The sequence below is a fragment of the Helianthus annuus genome, chromosome 8 (assembly GCF_002127325.2).
Source record: "Helianthus annuus cultivar XRQ/B chromosome 8, HanXRQr2.0-SUNRISE, whole genome shotgun sequence".
Taxonomy (NCBI): Eukaryota; Viridiplantae; Streptophyta; class Magnoliopsida; order Asterales; family Asteraceae; genus Helianthus; species Helianthus annuus.
This window is the reverse complement of record NC_035440.2, coordinates 8,677,676-8,695,910: the sequence shown is the minus strand read 5'-3', so window position 1 is coordinate 8,695,910 and position 18,235 is coordinate 8,677,676. Positions and strand designations below refer to the sequence as shown.

General features: G+C 35.4%; 1 long non-coding RNA gene across 1 annotated transcript; it reads right to left on the bottom strand.

The window, feature by feature from the left end:
* Window positions 1–797: 797 nt before the first annotated feature.
* Window positions 798–2,679, bottom strand: LOC110870803. The gene is made up of 4 exons (XR_004864622.1): window positions 2,640–2,679; window positions 1,280–1,616; window positions 1,111–1,206; window positions 798–915 (listed from the first exon to the last, which is right to left on the bottom strand). It is a non-coding gene; the product is annotated as an uncharacterized LOC110870803 (long non-coding RNA).
* Between the last annotated feature and the right edge of the window lie 15,556 nt (window positions 2,680–18,235).

The following is an 18,235-nucleotide window of genomic DNA, read 5'->3' as shown; positions in this document are numbered from 1 at the left end:
AGTTGACGAATCATGTCAAGAATTGCCGCCCTAAATATAATATGTTTGAGGTGTTGAATTCTAAGGGTATACGGGGCACTCTCGGTGACCCCATGCGGTGAGCGAAGTCCCCGCTCGAGAACACCGCCGCCGTCACCGCGGTGACCGAATTCGGCGAGGTGGGTCGGGGTGTAGTTACCGCATGAGAGAGAGGAGAGATAGAGGAGAGAGAGGGGGTGATTGGTTGTTAATGTGGGTCCACTCTTTTTCCACCAATCATATTTTTTTCTTCTTTTTTTATAAAAAAATAATTGTGTGACACTACTACAAAATAGAGCTTTAGACGGTGTGAATTGGGTTTTAAGACGGTGTTTTCAACACCGTCTTAAACTGCACTGGTTTAAAATCAAGTATTATTAGACGGTGTTCTATTTGAACCCCGGCTTAAACTCAAGTCTTTTTAGACGGTGTTCAGTTTGAACACCGGCTTAAACTTTGTAAACCCCGTCTTATAAACTTAGTGAACCCCGTCTTTTAATTCAAACACCGTCTTATAAACTGCTAAAAAAATACATTTACTGAATACATATTTTCCAAAAATACATTTGCTGGAAAAAGAAATACACCAAAAATACATTTGCTGGAAAAAGAAATACACCAAAAATACATTTGCTGGAAAAAAAAAAATACATCAACCTTCTATACACCAATGCAACATTTTCAAATCAAACCAAAACAACACACATTTAAATCCAAAATAAACCCCACATCCAATTCGGAAATAAACCCATCAAATTACAATCATTTGTGAATACATAACAAACTACACATAAGCTAAACTAACGGAATACCTAACTCGCTGAAAAACTTCGGCATCAACGTCATCAACAAAACATCTATTTCGTTATCCATAGCCACTCTCGTGTCGTGCCACATCTAAAATAAAAGTAGATAGAAAGAGTTATTATAAATATTATAGTATAAATCTAAAGGCAAAGAGAAAAATCGATAACAACATCGGCAATAAAGCTATGTATATATTTACATGTTATATACATCTAAACCTTCTAAGTTTTAAAAAAAAAATAAACAGTTAAGTAGTAAATTGATAAACAAGTATATTTTACTTACTTCATCGGGTAATTGGTTTTGATACAAATTGACAAAGTCAAACATATGTTGGAGAACCATGTAGCCGCATTCCCATCCACCCTTTTGTTGCTTACACTGTAATAAATTAACAAATTATTATTTAAAAGTAACGAAAATCAAACAATTTAGAAATAACAAACACACATACATCAACCATTGTGTAGTTGAACTCGGATCCTAAGGCGGTAGGAATTAGGCTTGAAAGACGATAGTTAGAAGCATTCTTTTCGCCTTTTATCTTTGTTGAATCCAAAATATAAACATGTCCTATGTGTTGGGCAATGATGAACAAAGACCAATGGTCGCCACAAAATTAGCGTTATAGAATAGTTAGGTGAATCATAGTAATAAAATAAAAGCAAGTTAACTAAAAAAAACTTACTCAGCTAAATGCGGTGCAAGAATGAAATCTTTATCGACATGATGAGTCGCTAAACTGAAAATGTGATCTTCAACCTCTCTAGGATTTCTTTTGCACATATCACCTGTGATTGCGTTCACATTTAAAAAGGCGCATCGGTTGCGTTTTTTAGCCTCTGAATCCTTATAAAAGTACCTTAAAACAAGAATAAAATATATGATAAAACTTAATAAATTCAGTTATATCTATACAATATTATAGTGATAACAACTTACAATGTAAACCAAAACACAATGGTAAGATCAACCCAGTCTTTGACAAATAATGCTAACATTGATTCACTTTTGCTAGGAAACATATTCTCAGGAGCTGAATATGGAAGTGTAGTAGCCCAGTCGTTCCCGATGTATCCACCTAGTCGACCAACCATATTCTTATGCCATTCGGGTCTTAGTTCGATCAATTGCAAATGTAACTTCACTTTTTCGGCTTGTTTTTCTTGATATGTCAATTTAGATTGAACCTGTTTTCGACTAAATAAGATAGAATATTCAAAAAGCAGTCCCAAAACGGGACAATCCAAAATTTATCTCTATTAGATAAATTTTAGACGGGTAATTCTAAAGGGTTATCTAAATCTATATTTATACACCTATATGTAAATGTAAATATAAATAACATCTATATGTTAATAAAAATATAAATAACATCTAATTGTTATTGAATAATGTTTTATTAAATTTGACAAAATCCACGAGTCATTTTGGTGATTATTACTTTTTTCTCCAATTTTCATGGTTTATTATTCTAGATCAATAGTCGGTTGTTGAAAGCATTGTAGCAAAACCAATAGTGTTAATTTAGACACATTGATAGGTTACTAGTAGAATGTAACATTAACTTCAAAACCATAAATATTAATATTTTATATTTCACTAAAAACATATTACAACAAGATTAAAACTTAAACATACTTTATTACTATATATAAACTAATTTTTGTATACAATGTACAAGTGATTTATCAAAATAAAGCAAGAAAAAATCAAATTTGAATTTTAAACAACATATAATTCAACATGATATAACTACTATTTATAAAACTAAAAAACATTAAATAACATATGTAAAGAGAAAAAAAACTAACCTTGAAACTTTGTAAGGTTGTTAATGGTGAAATTGAATGAAGATAAAGAAGTTGTTATGAGAGAGATGGAGAAGATGAAGAAGTTGTTATGAGGAAGATGAAAGGAAAGAGATAAGGTTTTGGTGGTTGTTATTTGATCGATCTTTTTTCAGTTTATAAGACGGTGTTCACAGACAACACCGTCTAAAGGATGCAGAAATTAGTTTATAAGACGGTGTTTAAGCATTAGACGGGGTTCTCGAATATTTATAAGACGGTGTTCAGAAACAACACCGTCTAAAGGTTGGATAAATTAGTATAAGACGGTGTTTAAGCATTAGACAGTGTTCTTCTGAATTTTATTGAATATTTTATTAAAAAGAGTAGTTTTAAGACGGTGTTATTACTTTAACACCGTCTAAAAAAATCGTTGACACCGTCTAATGCTACATTTTGTAGTAGTGTGAGGGGAGTGCCGCCATCAAATTGAGGGTGTGAGGGGAGTTTAAGAGGGGAGTTGACGTGACATAACCTGATTGGGTGTGCGTAAGAGAGGGGACTCCACTAAGAGAGGAGTGCCCCTCTCACCCTAAGCTTTTGAAGATATCTCATGAGAAGATTGTCAATGTCTAGCAAGTTATTGACAAAAGTGATAACCCTTTAACACGTTACCAAAGTCCAAAAAATCAACCAAGCTCAGATGCCCATTATAATACCTTCAACAAGGAAATGAGGTGCATTAGCCTCCATGATATAGATTGATCGAGAATAGGGTTAGATACAAAGCTGCATTTTCAAAATCAATTCAAGGCTAAACAGCTAAAAAAAATTAATACTTGATCATCTATGAAGATCAGTGTTGTTAGAATATCCCAAAGTTCGTTGATATGTAGCAGTCATCTTTTTCCCGTATATGAAATCGCTCCAATACTTGATAGGAGAAACGTATGATAAGAATTTAGGGGGATTGAGAAATTATGTTGGAGCGATGGGGTTTAATAAATGAGGGTTTGAAAAAAGAAACAGGCAAAAGGACAAAAATACCCTTTGCATGTGAAAGGACTTAACTAAGAAAACAAAGGGGGTTTGTAATAAAGGTTGAAACTTGCATGGAAAAATAGAGAAAAAGGTTGATTCCCGTGCTTTTTAAACCTATAGGTTGAAACCTGCAATTGGAGCATACATAAAGTACCTTTTCTGTAATTATGACAATTTTTTATTAAAGAGAACATGTGATTAAATTTGCCTTATGATCATAAGATGTATATTCATTATCCGACATAACTTTAAAAACATTGCGAAAACGGTTTAGACTAAAAATACTATTAGAAAACACACTCTAACCTAGGAATTCAACTAGGAAAAGAAATTCATGATCGAACACATAGAAGTATCAGGTCAATTCATAAAACATCGTATCTCTTATATAAAAATTGTAACAAAGCCTAAGTTTTACTACAAGATTAGAAAATTAAAATGTAAAACATCCTGATTTTTTTTCTAGGAGAATGGGCTCTACTAAAACATCTTCTTTCGAGAAAGGGATGGGCACCTCACTCTCTTGATTTTCACTCTCCACGTCACCCACAAAGGCGGTCGGTGTGAAAGAACTTTTGTCTTGAAAACCGATGAGTTTCTTGGAGCCATTTCAATGCCACACGTACTCCACGTTGGCTCACAGCATAAACTACATTACTCTTTATGTCAACATATAGAGATGAATTTTTTTCTTATCATGAATTTTGTTACCTCATTATGTCAAATTTTCTGAAGCTTATGGTGTTAGCTTTTTGTAAAAGTCTAGATTCAAAAACCTCCAAATGGTGTTTATATATACAGGGATGGGATAAAATAGGAACTACCTTTACATGCGAGCAGTGGCGGAACTAAAACATCAACTCAGGGGTATCCCAATTTTTTTTTATTGTGTAATCATAAAATATAAACAAAAATGAAATAAATAAAGTAAAACAATTACCTAATAGATTTGTCCTCTTCTTTTTTTCATAGCTTGAAATCGTTCCATCACATTCTCGTCTTTTACTTCACGTAAAAAATCCTTTTCGACCGCACAAACCATAGCATTGTTCAAAAATTTTTGGCCCATTCGATAGCGTAAATCCGTCTTGACAAGCTTCAATTTCGAAAAACATCTTTCAACAGTTGCGGTTGCAACCGGTACAAGCAAAGCTAACTTAACTACCCGATAAACTAAAGGACAAGAAATATGCGTTCCAGTTTCAACTATAAGACGCGCAAGATCACTTATTCCATTCAAGTTGTCAAAGTTATCATCATCGCTTATTGTGTGACGAAATCGAAACAAATCTGTATTTTCTAGTTCGAAATCGAACAAACCTGCCGAAGTTCAAGTGCCGATTATGTACTTCCGTTCGTTCGTTTTTTGGAGTCGACGTCTCTCACGTCTGTTCGTTCAATGATCTGCCGAAGTGCCACTGATGTTCGTTCAATGTTGTTGGCTCTTTGTTCGTTCACGTTTGTTCGATATCCAACAGTGATTAAACATGCCGCCCAATCAGGGGCGGACCCAAGCCTAGCCCAAGGTGGGCGGGCGCACCCCCGGGGAAAAAAATAATTAGTGCTAAGTTCTGTCGAAAATCTCGTCCGCACCCCTTGGAATTTTTCGTCCGCACCCCTTGGAATTTTTCGACCACACCCCTTCAAATTTTTCGCCCGCACCCTTAGGTAAAAAGTGTTATCAATTTATATTTTAATTTTTTTTAGTAAACCCTTATTTAAAAAAAATACTACCTAAATTTTATAACTTTTAATACCTAACTAACTAAACCCAAATACCCATACTTTACCCACTTATAATTCCTAACTAGCTAGCCCACTAAGTCTTAGCCCATTAACCAAACCCAACAATATTTCAAACTATAATAAAATAATTAAAGCCCAAAACCTTTAGAAATTCCCTCTCGCTCTCTCTCTCTCTCTCTTGCATCCCTGCACTGCCAACGAACAACATCATCCAGCGACAACAGTCCAGCAGCCAGCGACCATCGTAATCAGCCACTATACCACCGTCGTTCGACACCAAATCTAACCGGAATCCGAACACGGGTAAGTTTCTTTGTTATTTTGATAATTTTGGTTGATATTATAGGAGAAAAAGGGTAAAAAAGTTGTTAAAAAGGTTTGAAATTTTGTATGTTTTGACGTTGTTTATGGTTGTTTAGATGATTTTACCATAGGGCATCGACGTTTTAATTATGTTTGTAACAAGGTTTGACATGTTTTTGATCATTATATAAATTTAGTTTGATGTTCGTTTGTTTTACATGACCCGACCTGACCCGATACGAACCGATTTTTTTACTTTTATACCTAGGGGCCTAAAATTTTTAAAAATGTTCCGCACCCCCATGGAAAAACTCCTGGGTCCGCCACTGCGCCCAATTGCCCAAATCAATAATCATTCAATTTTGGGCTATTATTTACTTATTTGGGCTTAGCAAATGTGTTATTATTTACTTATGTAAGCTTACCTAATGTGTTATTATTTACTTATTTGGGCTTACCAATATTTTATTATTTTGTACAAAAATTTTTGAGGGGTGTCCTCGTACTTGTTCAGGGGTGTCCTATGTATAAAAATCGAAAAAAAATAAAAATTAACACTACTAGTAAAAGTTGAGTCGTAGCCCGGGCTACGCCCCACGTAACTAAAGGTCCGCCCCTGCATGCGAGAACCGTAGAAACCATTATCCACCCTACAGCTTTCATGTATGAGTGGTTGAGATTTGAATTGTTTAAGTTTTATTTGTTTTGTAGTGATTTTATTGATTAAAAAGAATAAATAGTACAAGAATGGTATTTTGGAAAATTTGACTTGTGTGCTATTAATGTCAACTTGTCAAAGTGACAATCAAACATCATAGACTACATCACTCTTCATGTCAACAATAATTATGTTTATCTATTTAAAAAATAATTAATTATAACACATGATTTTTTATACAAAAAAAAAAAAAAATTAAACTACATGTATATAAGAAAACGTCTTCAATCTCTGATCTTGATTTTCATTTTTTTTCGTTATCCTCGTCGTTTGAATGTAAAAGCCCAACAACTACGAAAATCAAAGAAAAAACAAAGCGTTTACATTCCACAAGCGTTTAGAGGAGCTCTGGCCAAGGATCAGGGGCGTAAAAAACATTTTTTATCGTGTGTAATAAAAAACATTTTTTTACATTTGACACCGTGCGCGAAGTTTTTTTACATTCGACAAGGTGCGAGAAACTATATTTCAAACGTATGAAAAAACTAACCATTTACGCGTGTCATTTTTAGATACATTTGAAAAATAGATTTACGCGTGACGTTTAGAGGAGCTCGGACCAAAGATCAGGGGTGTAAAAAAACATTTTTTTCCATTTGACACCGTGCGCAAAAAGAAATATTTTACATTCGACAACTTACGTAAAAAAAATTTTCAAACGCACGTAAAAACTATTTTACGCCTTCCATTTTTACATACGTTTGAAAATTAGATTTACTTGTGACGTTTTGAGGAGCTCGGGTCGGTGATCAGGGGCGTAAAAAAAATTTTAAGCACGTTCTCAAAACTTTTATTTATTTATTTTTTTCATAATGGTGTTCTTACACTCAGTTTGTGTAAATGTTTACGCACGTTGTCAAAACTTTTTTTACGCACGTTGTCGAATGTTTTTTTAAATAGTTGTATGCAAAGTCATCAAACGTTAACGAATGAAATAGAAATTGTCAATAAACATATAAGACAAATATAACTTGAATTTTGTAAAGAACATTATGTTAGAATTAGGTAAAATAGAGCAAAAAGAAATAGATATCATTTTCGATAAATTTGTCTTTTCTAATAACCATATAAGACAAATATAGCTTGCATTTTATAAAGAACTAGGGTTAAAACCCGCCCGCGTTGCAGCGCGGGTACATCATAAACATTCAATGGATTAGTCCAAATGTTATATGATGCATTAACCATATGAAAACACGCATTTCGATGTATCCAGTTAAACTCAGTGTAACATGTATAAGCATTGTGATTAGATCAAACGTAAAGTAAATGGAATTCATATCGAACACTCATAACGTATTATATGTGACCCAACTCATACATAGAAAACGTAACGGGTATGAAGGAAAATATGCACATGTAATCGAAAGGGATTAATTAGAGCTTTCGGAAAAAGGGGTGAAAAAGAAACTATAATTTGACTCCAGTCGGTTCGAAAAAAAACTTTACGAAACATACGTAAAATAAACACGAAAACATATTATATTGGACCTGAATCATTTCCCAAAAAAGTTTACATCGAGACGTAGAACAACTTGAATTTATACCAAAACGTACATAAAAATATGCATTTAAAAATTGTTTCTTTAAACAAAACGTATTATATTTGACCTGAATCGTTTATAAAAAAAAGTTTACGTAAGAATGTAGAACAAATCATATTTATACATATCCGTACATAAAATATGCACGTAAAAATAGTTCTTAAGTAAAGGTAATATAGGGGTAAACCGAAACAAAATATTAGTAAAAAATTTAATAGATTAAAAACGTTCGTAAAACCGTGCCAGTAGCACCAATGCTACAACGACATCGTCTCTCAACATCGTAAAAATAAAATAGATAAAATGGTAAAAATTACACTCGTAAAAATAAAATAGATAAAATGGTAAAAATTACACTGAACGAAAAGGAGACTAAAATAGTTGAACCACGCACACCCGTTACAGTGTCTTAATGCGAAGAAATTAACCAGAAATGTAAAACGTACAAAATAATAACTTAGTCGATCTAGTACCCGCCCGTTGCGGGGAAGTTTTCAAAAAGGAAAAAATGGACGTGTTGCAATGGGTCTATCAAATATAAAAAAAAATAGAGCAAAAACGTTGAACCTCACATGCACGCTACGACATGTTAACTCGCAAAACTTAGAACGAAACGTAAAACGAAAAACTTGCGACAGATAAAATGTATGGAGGGGACAAAGTTGTAAATAATAAAATGTTGTGTTAAATTACAAAAAATGAAAAAGGTTGAGTTAAAAGTAAAAATTTCAAATGGGTTAAAATGTAAAAGAAAAATCTTTAAGGTTAAAACTGAAAAATCAAGTTTTTTTTTTTTTGAAAACGTCCCCAAGCATGGGGTACAAGTCATGATGCATAACAAACTTGCTAATTTATATATGGGATAATGTTATGTCACAATTAGGGAAAATAGAGCAAAAAGAAATAGATATCATTTTCGATATTTTTGTATTTTCTAAATTACGTAATACTTTTGGTGTTTGAATTTAAAATCTAACATATTTTTTCCCAATTTTAAATATAAAAAGTATAAAAGAGACGAAAGGAAAGAGATATTGTTATATCAGACATATAAATATAAATGATGATATGATATGTTTTAGAGATAAGAGAGAGAGGATGTAATATTGAGAGAAAAAGACTAAAATACCTTTTTGAATTAAATTGATTATAGGTGATGTTTTAAAATTCTATTGGATGGGAGGAGTTCTCATGGTTCTCACAACTCGTGGCGGTTCTCATTTGAACTGAGCCCTATATATATATAGTCTTAGGATCTTGTAAAAATGACATTTTTCGTGAGAAGTGTGAGAAGGCATAAGAATTTACATGTAGACATCATGTTTTGGACTTGGACATAATGTTTTGGGTTATTTTGGCAAGAAAACACCAAACAAAACAATTTAAGACACAACGCAATGAATTCTAAGCTTAAAACTTAAAACACCATGCCAAGAACGTTAAGTAGTATGTTTTAAGTTTTAATTAGTGTGTTTTAAATGTGACGCCCATAATACATTGCATTGTATTTTAAATTGTTGTGTTTGGTGTTTTTCTTGCCAAAACAACCCAAAACATCATGCATAAGTTCAAAATATGATGCCTACATGTCAATTTCTATGTCTTCTCATACTTCTCACGAAAAGGTCCTTTTTACAGGAACCTCACCCATCCTATTTATATTCATCAATACGACATTACCTACTGGATAGACGAATTTATCCTCGATATAGAATATCTATTTCGAAATATTGGTAATTTGATGAGTACATTATGTGGTTTTGGTCATTGTTGTTTAAGTACTATAATTTGTTTGTATGTAAGATTTTTTCAAGGAAGCTTTTGATATTCTTTATTGACTTCTACTATGCATTTCTTTGTTAAAGTTGTTGATTATTTTAGTGTAATTAAATTGACTTATTGGTCTAAAGTACGAGTATTTAGCCAGGGTTCGGAGTTAGCGCCCTTGGGGAATAGGGTCCAAGCAGAGCCCCTACCAGGATTGGAGCTGACATTGCATTAAAAATTTGATGAAAAACTCATCTCCAATTTTTGAGGCATTTTGAATTAAAAAAAAACAGCTTGAAAGAAGTTTCAAACCCTAACCCTAAAATACAAAAACCATCCTTTGGTCAGTTTGTCTAGTTCACTGAAGTTATCACAGATTGGATACTTTGTTTTTGGACATTTTCACTAATGTTTTGTCAGATTGAGAAATTCGAATGAACATTCGAATTGTTTCAATCCGAAAATGATTCACGCGACTCTTAGAGTAATCCAGTGTTCGTTCTAAGACTGCAATAAAAGTTGTATAAGATGATTTTAAGAACACTTAAATATTTTTTTATTATTTGGTTATTGGTCACACTTGGAAATTTTGACTTTACTAGGATGTTAAAATAACTCAAAATTAATAGTGTGGTTGTATGCTTAGCGTTATAGTCACTAATATATCCGGGTTATAGTAAGCATTAATCTATGTCTAGTACTCTTTATCAATAAAGATAAGCATATAATATTCCATGTGTGACTTTCTCCTTTCAATTTACAACCCGGAATCAAGGACACTAAAAATATTATTCATCCGTTAGAAATTTTCTAACCTCACTTAATCAAGGAAAGTGACACCGATAAACACAATGCAACCACAAAGACAAGCATAAACTAGATTAAATCACAACCGAGTTCATTTTACAAATCTTGCACATAAATTCACCAAGATAGCAATTTTGGCCTAAACTACTAACCAAGCTAACAATTCATGACAAGAATTCATAACGACACCATTTAACCCGTTAAGGCCCTTACGCGTAGGAAAGCTTTCTTGATTAACAATAATTACCTTTTATTAAACCACTAACCATTTCTAGTATCATGGTGCACACATTTTAAACTAGTTAAACAAGTTAAGGATGTTCAAAGTCTACTAATACATGATTAATTAAGCTCCATCTTTCAACTAACCAAATACTAATCATCCAACATAATTACTTATAATCAAGAAATCAACATCAATAAACAAGGTTGCAAACTAATCATCAAAGATTAACATAGAAAATGCTTCAAAGTGTCATTACAAACATAATCAACATACTAATGGTTATAATGAAGCAAGGGATATAGTGTTTTTGCCCAAAGGCTTACATTAATACATAATAATCAATCTCAATGCTTGAAACATAACAAAATTATGGAAAGACTTAAGAATTCAAACCATAAACAAGCATAAGAATGAGAATACGGATAGTAACGGAGCTAATCGGTTCAATGTGGCTTGAATCCGGGTCAAAAGCAGAGCCTCCGGAGCCTGTGAAATCGCCTGATGAGCTCCCAAAAACCCAGAATATCGAACAGAATGCTACTGTCTGTTTTTTATAACATTTTGCGAGCGCACGGTCGTGCCAATAAAGTGCACGACCGTTCACTTTTACATTACGTTGCACCATACTTTTGTGACATCAGCAGATGTTGACCGGTCTTCGATCTCGCACGGTCGTGCCTCAGGTTGCACGATCGTGCATCTCCGGGTTAGGGTTGCAAGGACTCTTGAACGGGCAGTGCCTTCCCGGGTTGGGCTTGGTCATCGAGTTTGCACGGGAGTGCCGAAAGTCGCATGAGTGTTCCACTCCGAGAAAGGCTTGCACCCCGGATCGCACTGGCGTGCACTGCCGGGCTTGGTTATGTTGTCGGAACCGCACGGTCATTCCTCTGATCATCGCACGACCGTGCCAAACGCCCAGGTCAGAATTCTTAACAGAATGTTCGCAGCTTTGTCGTATCGTCCAGAAAGTCCTCGTTTTCACTATCATCTTGTTTGGCATGCTGTTTTAGGCCTGTAAACAAAAGTATACCTGATTAAGTATCCGATTAACGGTTTTACGGCCGAAAACGCATAAAATGGGGATAAAATGGGGGACTAAAATATGTGTAAATTCGTGAATATCAATTATATAATTACCAAATCATATCATTTTTAGTAAGTAATATAGTGAATGCATAAAACTATATAAACCCAATAAGGTTCGGACCATTAGTTAAAAACTTATTAAGCCCCTAAAATATATAGGTCCCCCATTTTAACATATGTGTGTATGTTATTGGATTATTATAAGTAAGCTTACTAGGGCATGTCCCGCATGTATCTGTAAAAAGGCATGTCATATGACCTATGTATGGTTTATGCGGTTATTCTTGAATCCGAATTAGGTGAAACAAAACAACGCCAATAGCATATAGCTAGGATAAGTTTGAAAGACTGAGACTTTAATCACAACACGGAGCCGTATTTAGTATTATGGGTCTTAAATGTGGAATATCCAACCAAAAGAAAAGAAATCGATGGATTAATATAAATATGAGGATGGGTGGATTTCTTAATGATTATTAACGAACACTAGTTATCAACTTCTCACCATCGGATTTCTCTCAACGACTTATAACTTCTTAATGATTGTTGTTATGTTTCACCCCTGGTTTTCGAGTCACCCCATAACCATCAGTAGCCTTCGAAACCATAATCACGGTTTGATTCGCCTTGGTTGACTAAGAAGACTATGTACCACGGTTCGACGTACTTGATTGGGTTTAGGATTCAAGTAGCAATTGATTTTGCAAAATGGTTTTAACAAATTCTAATATTGTTTCATTCTTATTAAGTTGCTAATGTTGATTTTGTGTATGGTCTGAGGAGCGAGCTTGGCCACCAACTACTTGAAAAAACAATAATCATTACATGAGATATGTATTTACTTCTGAAACACCCCAAACTCGGGGGGTCTTAGCTGTTGGATTCACTCTTCAGCACATACTCCTAAAACAATAATCTCATACATAATCAACGAAAACATTCAAGATAGAACAAGTCTTAACATCTATAACAGCCCAAGTAAACCATGCCAAAATATTGTTCGCTTTGCCTCCGATGGGTTACCCATCAAGGAACTCACAGTTTATTTGTTGATCTCATTCATTACATGTTTACCTGTGTAATCTTTTGTTCCCTAGGAACCATTAGAAATTCATTATACTATCCTTATTAAATTTTTTTCATTTACTAATTATTCTTGCTAAGGACTTTTCATTTGTTTTTATATTAAATCATTTACATCAAAAGGTGCAATGGTTTATGAATTTGCGCGCTACGTTTGGGATAACCAAAGAAAAGTTTGTGGTGAGGATTGAACTTATTTATCATATTAATAACATTATTTATCATCATAATAAATTATTATGTTCTAAATCTAATGTTTACATACATTTTCAGATTCTACTTGACTATCAAAAGTGGATTAAAACCTTTAACTATCCCGAGAAAAAAAAAGTGGATATAAGGAAAGTTGATGGAAAAATGTTTACTGTTAAAATCTTCAAGATTGGTGGAGACTACTTCTTTTTTAATAGATGGCTTGATATGATTACAACATTGAAGATACCATCCAAGTCATGGTTGTTGTTTCAATATGAAGAAGTGTTAGGTTGTTTTCGAATGTATTACTTCTATCAGGATGTCTCCCTTTCACCATGTGATTTCTTCTACTACAAACCAGGAGGCTTTCAGGATAAAAAGGATTAGATGGTAAATGATTCTCATTATGTTTAGTGTATGACACTCTTTAATGTAAAATAGAATTGAAGGGATATGTTAGGAAGTTATGAATTTTGATTGTATATTACTATTTATATTTTAAGTATAGGTAATTAATAATTTTTTTTCGTACTTGTAGCATCTCAATAGATTCTTTGTTAATCACAAGATGATGAATATTGTTCCTGCTTATCATGTGGTCATCAGGTCAGCTCCAGACCGCAAATGGTTTGTTCCCATGGAAGAGAAGGAATCTAAGCTTTACATTACAACCGGCTGGAATCGTATTAAGCAGGAGATGTTGATTACAGACAAGCATTTGGCAGTGTTTAAGATGGTTTATCTTTAGACGATATGATTGTTTTCAACTGTGCACCTTCCGTTTTTAGTCCATGGTGTTTCGGTGTTGATCATACAATGGTGTTTTATTTATGATATGTATGTCGGAAAGAAGAAAATAAATAGTATAGGGGGCTAATATGTAACTTGGTGTGCTATATAAGCACCATTTCTTTGTAACCCTAAATGTTGAACTTCAATACAACTTCAACACAATTCAATACAATTCTAAACCCAAATCGGCTCATTCTCTATACCAAACAACATGGTATCAGAGCAGGTTTCCGATTCGTAAAACCGATTCGCTCATTGTATCCTCAATCTCAATCTGTCGTGTTCAACCGCAAAGCCAAAACCGCAAAACCGCAAAACCGCAAATCAAATCAAATCAGTTTCTTCGTTCGATTGTCGTGTTCATCCGCAAAACCAGTTCCGTTGATACACCCACTTCCGGCGAAACAAGCAAAACCATTGTCCAAATCAAAACATCAATCCGTTGTTTTTTGAAATTGTTCCAATCATATTTTCTGTTCCAATCCATTTTTTGACCGACATAATCTCAATTGTTCCAATCAACTCTGCCCAATTTTTTTCCAATCTAGTATCTTCCTCAGTTTCATTTTGATCCTAATTCTTCGATCAAAAGGAAAAACCATTGGTCCAATCATTTGAAGCCAGCAAAAAAATTGGCCCAATCAAAAATATTGTTTCCAATCAATTGCTCGATCTTTTCCAATCAAAATATTGTTTCCTTTATTATTAATACGCTGCCGACAATCCATCTCGGTTAATTTCGCTAGTTGATAATTTCGCCACTTCTAGCGAATTTGTGTTTTGTCCTTGTGCTGTAGGTAGCGAATTTGAGGCTTTTTTTTTAAATCTTGAACGCGAGTTCAAGTCACCAGTGATTTTTGATAAATTCGCCGCGTGAGGAAACTTTGCTCCTAGCGGAGTTATTCCGGGCTTCATCTCTGGTGCGGGTGTTCGGCGTAATTGATGGTTTATTAAATCCGCTCGGTTGTTTATTGTCGAGAAAAAAAATGGAAATAAATCATAGTAAGAATAGTGCTTGGATTTTCGATTCTGGTGCCACTGACACCATGACGTTTGAACCATCAGACATACGATCAATGTCCAATCCTCAAAAAACTCAAATCCACACTGCGAACAATGGAATGATGCAAGTGAAAGGAGGAGGAACAGTTGAAATTTCACCAACTATGAAATTATCGAATTGTCTTTATGTTCCATCATTATCGCACAAACTGCTCTCAATTAGCCATATTACCAAAGAGCTAAATTGCACAGTACTAATGCATCCTACTTTCTGCCTACTACAGGATATCAGGACGGGTGTGATTATTGGACGTGGTACTGAGCGCCAAGGATTGTACTATGTGGATGAAGTGGCTCAACACGGTACTGTGATGTTGGCTCATGGAACTGATAACCGGGAAGCCTGGCTATGGCATAGACGTTTGGGACATCCATCCCATGGTTATTCACACCTTTTGTTTCCAAAACTCTTCCCTTCAAATGGGAAAATAGATTGTGAAACCTGTTTTCGCGCTAAAAGCCATCGACAACCGTTCAAACCTAGCAATACGAAAGTGGCCTCACCTTTCTCACTTATCCATTCCGATGTGCGGGGTCCTGCTCCTGTAATGGGGGGGCAGGGTCTTCGGTACTTTATATTATTCGTGGATGATTGCACTCGCATGACATGGGTATATTTTTTAAAAAATAAAGCCGAAGTTTACGAAAAATTTGTCATGTTTTATGCTATGATCCAAACTCAATTTCAAACTCAAATCCAAATCCTTCGATCCGATAATGGGGGGGGGGGAATTTGTCAATACATCTATGAAACAATTCTTTACAACCAAAGGATTAATTCATCAAACCTCTTGTGCCCATACCCCAGAACAAAATGGTGTTTCCGAACGGAAAAACCGTATTATCCTTGAAATGACTCGAGTCCTTTTGATAGAATCTCAAGTCCCTAAATCTTTCTGGCCGGAGGCAGTTGCAACCTCCGTGTATCTGCTGAATCGGCTTCCCACAAAAGCTCTCAAATTCAAGACTCCCCTAGATTGTTTGTCCAAATCTGCCAATATTCCCCATCCTCTTACTCTTGAACCTCGAATCTTTGGGTGTACCGCTTTTGTTCATATACCCAAAATCAACCGAAACAAACTTGGCCCATGTGCTGAGAAATGTGTATTTGTCGGCTATGGGATCGATCAAATCGGTTACCGGTGTTATAATCCAACAACTCGTCAAATGTTCACCACAATGAATGTTGACTTTCTTGAAACAAAATACTTTTATAACACCCAACTCAGTGGTCAGGGGGAGAATGACAGTACAGACACTCTGAGCTGGTTAACCCAAATTCCCTCATCTGAAGAAGTCACAATAGAAAACTATCACAGTACTGCGAGTCCTTCAAACACAGACACACAATCCACGGAGCACAGTACAACTGAAGAAAGTCCATCCAACGTGATGCCTGAGGTAAGAAATATTGAGAACCCTGAATGTTCTACGTCGTATAACTATGAGACAACAGGGGAACATATAGAACCGACAACTACAGAACATGTTGATCCAGTTGTTGAACAGGTTGAACCAGTTGTTGAACATGTTGAATCAGTTGCAGCAGAGACTACCGGAAAATACTCTCTTCCACCTAGATCCAATAGAGGAGTTCCTCCAAAACGGTACTCCCCAGAGAGGGAAACCAGAAATTCAAGATATCCTGTAGCTAATATGGTCAACGGGAACTTATCTAACAGTGCAAAAGCATTTGTTGCTTCTCTATACACTGAACAGATACCTAATTCCGTAAAGGAAGCTCAAGGTAAGAAGAATTGGGAAGAAGCAATGGAAGTGGAGATGCGTGCTCTTATGAAAAACAATACATGGGAGAAGTGCATTCTTCCTAAAGGAAAGAAAACTGTGGGATGCCGGTGGGTGTATTCGATTAAATATAAACCAGATGGTTCCATTGGAAGATATAAAGCCCGGCTTGTAGCCAAAGGGTACACTCAGACGTATGGGATCGATTACTCTGAGACATTCTCTCCGGTTGCAAAAATGGATACCATCAGAGTCCTCTTTTCCGTTGCAGCTAATAAGGATTGGCCCCTTCATCAATTTGATGTTACAAATGCATTTCTTCATGGAGACCTAACTGAAGAAGTTTACATGGAAGCACCTCCAGGATTTTCAGAGGGTTTTAAAGATGGGGAAGTGTGTAGGTTGAAGAAATCTCTATACGGGCTAAAACAGTCTCCTCGGGCATGGTTTGGAAAGTTCACCTTGGCCATGAAAGAATACGGGTACCGCCAAAGTAACGCTGATCATACCTTATTCCTCAAAAGGAGGAACGGCCTCGTAACTTGCTTGATCATATATGTGGACGACATGATTATCACCGGAGATGATGTAGAAGAAATAGCACAACTGAAAAGGAATTTGTTTTCAAAGTTTGAAATGAAAGATCTTGGGAATCTCAAGTATTTCCTTGGAATTGAAATTCTCAGATCTAAAAGGGGGATTTTCATCTGCCAAAAGAAGTATGTCCTTGACCTCCTGGCAGAAACTGGGTTGATTGATTGTAAACCAGCTGATACGCCAATGGTGGTGAACCACAATCTTCACATGGAACTCGATGGAAAGCTCGCAGACAGAGAAAGATACCAAAGGCTTGTGGGCAAGTTAATTTATCTTTCCCATACTCGCCCTGATATAGCTTACGCTGTTGGAGTGGTAAGTCAGTTTATGCACCAACCACAAGTTGCCCACATGGAAGCTGCTCAGAGAATTCTAAGGTATCTCAAGGGAACTGCAGGCCATGGTGTGCTGTTCAAAACAAATGGGCATTTAACTGTTGAGCTCTACACTGACGCAGACTGGGCAGGAGATAAGGGAAACCGAAGGTCTACATCAGGGTACTTCTCCTTGGTTGGCGGAAACCTAGTTACCTGGAGAAGTAAGAAACAGAAGGTGGTTGCTCTGTCAAGTGCAGAAGCAGAATTCAGAGGTATAGCTCGAGGGTTAAGCGAAGTTCTTTGGATCAGGAAGCTGCTAGAAGACATTGGTTTTCCACAAAAGGCTCCTAGTAAAGTTATGTGTGACAATACCGCTGCAATACAAATCTCAGAAAACCCAGTTCAACATGATCGAACAAAACACGTGGAGGTAGATCGACATTTCATCAAAGAAAAGTTGGAAGGAGGAATCATAGAGCTCCCATATGTAGCATCAAAAGATCAACTTGCAGATATCCTCACAAAGGCAGTCAACGGAAACGCGTTTAATAGCTGTTTGAGCAAGTTGAGCATTGGTAACCCCACTACTC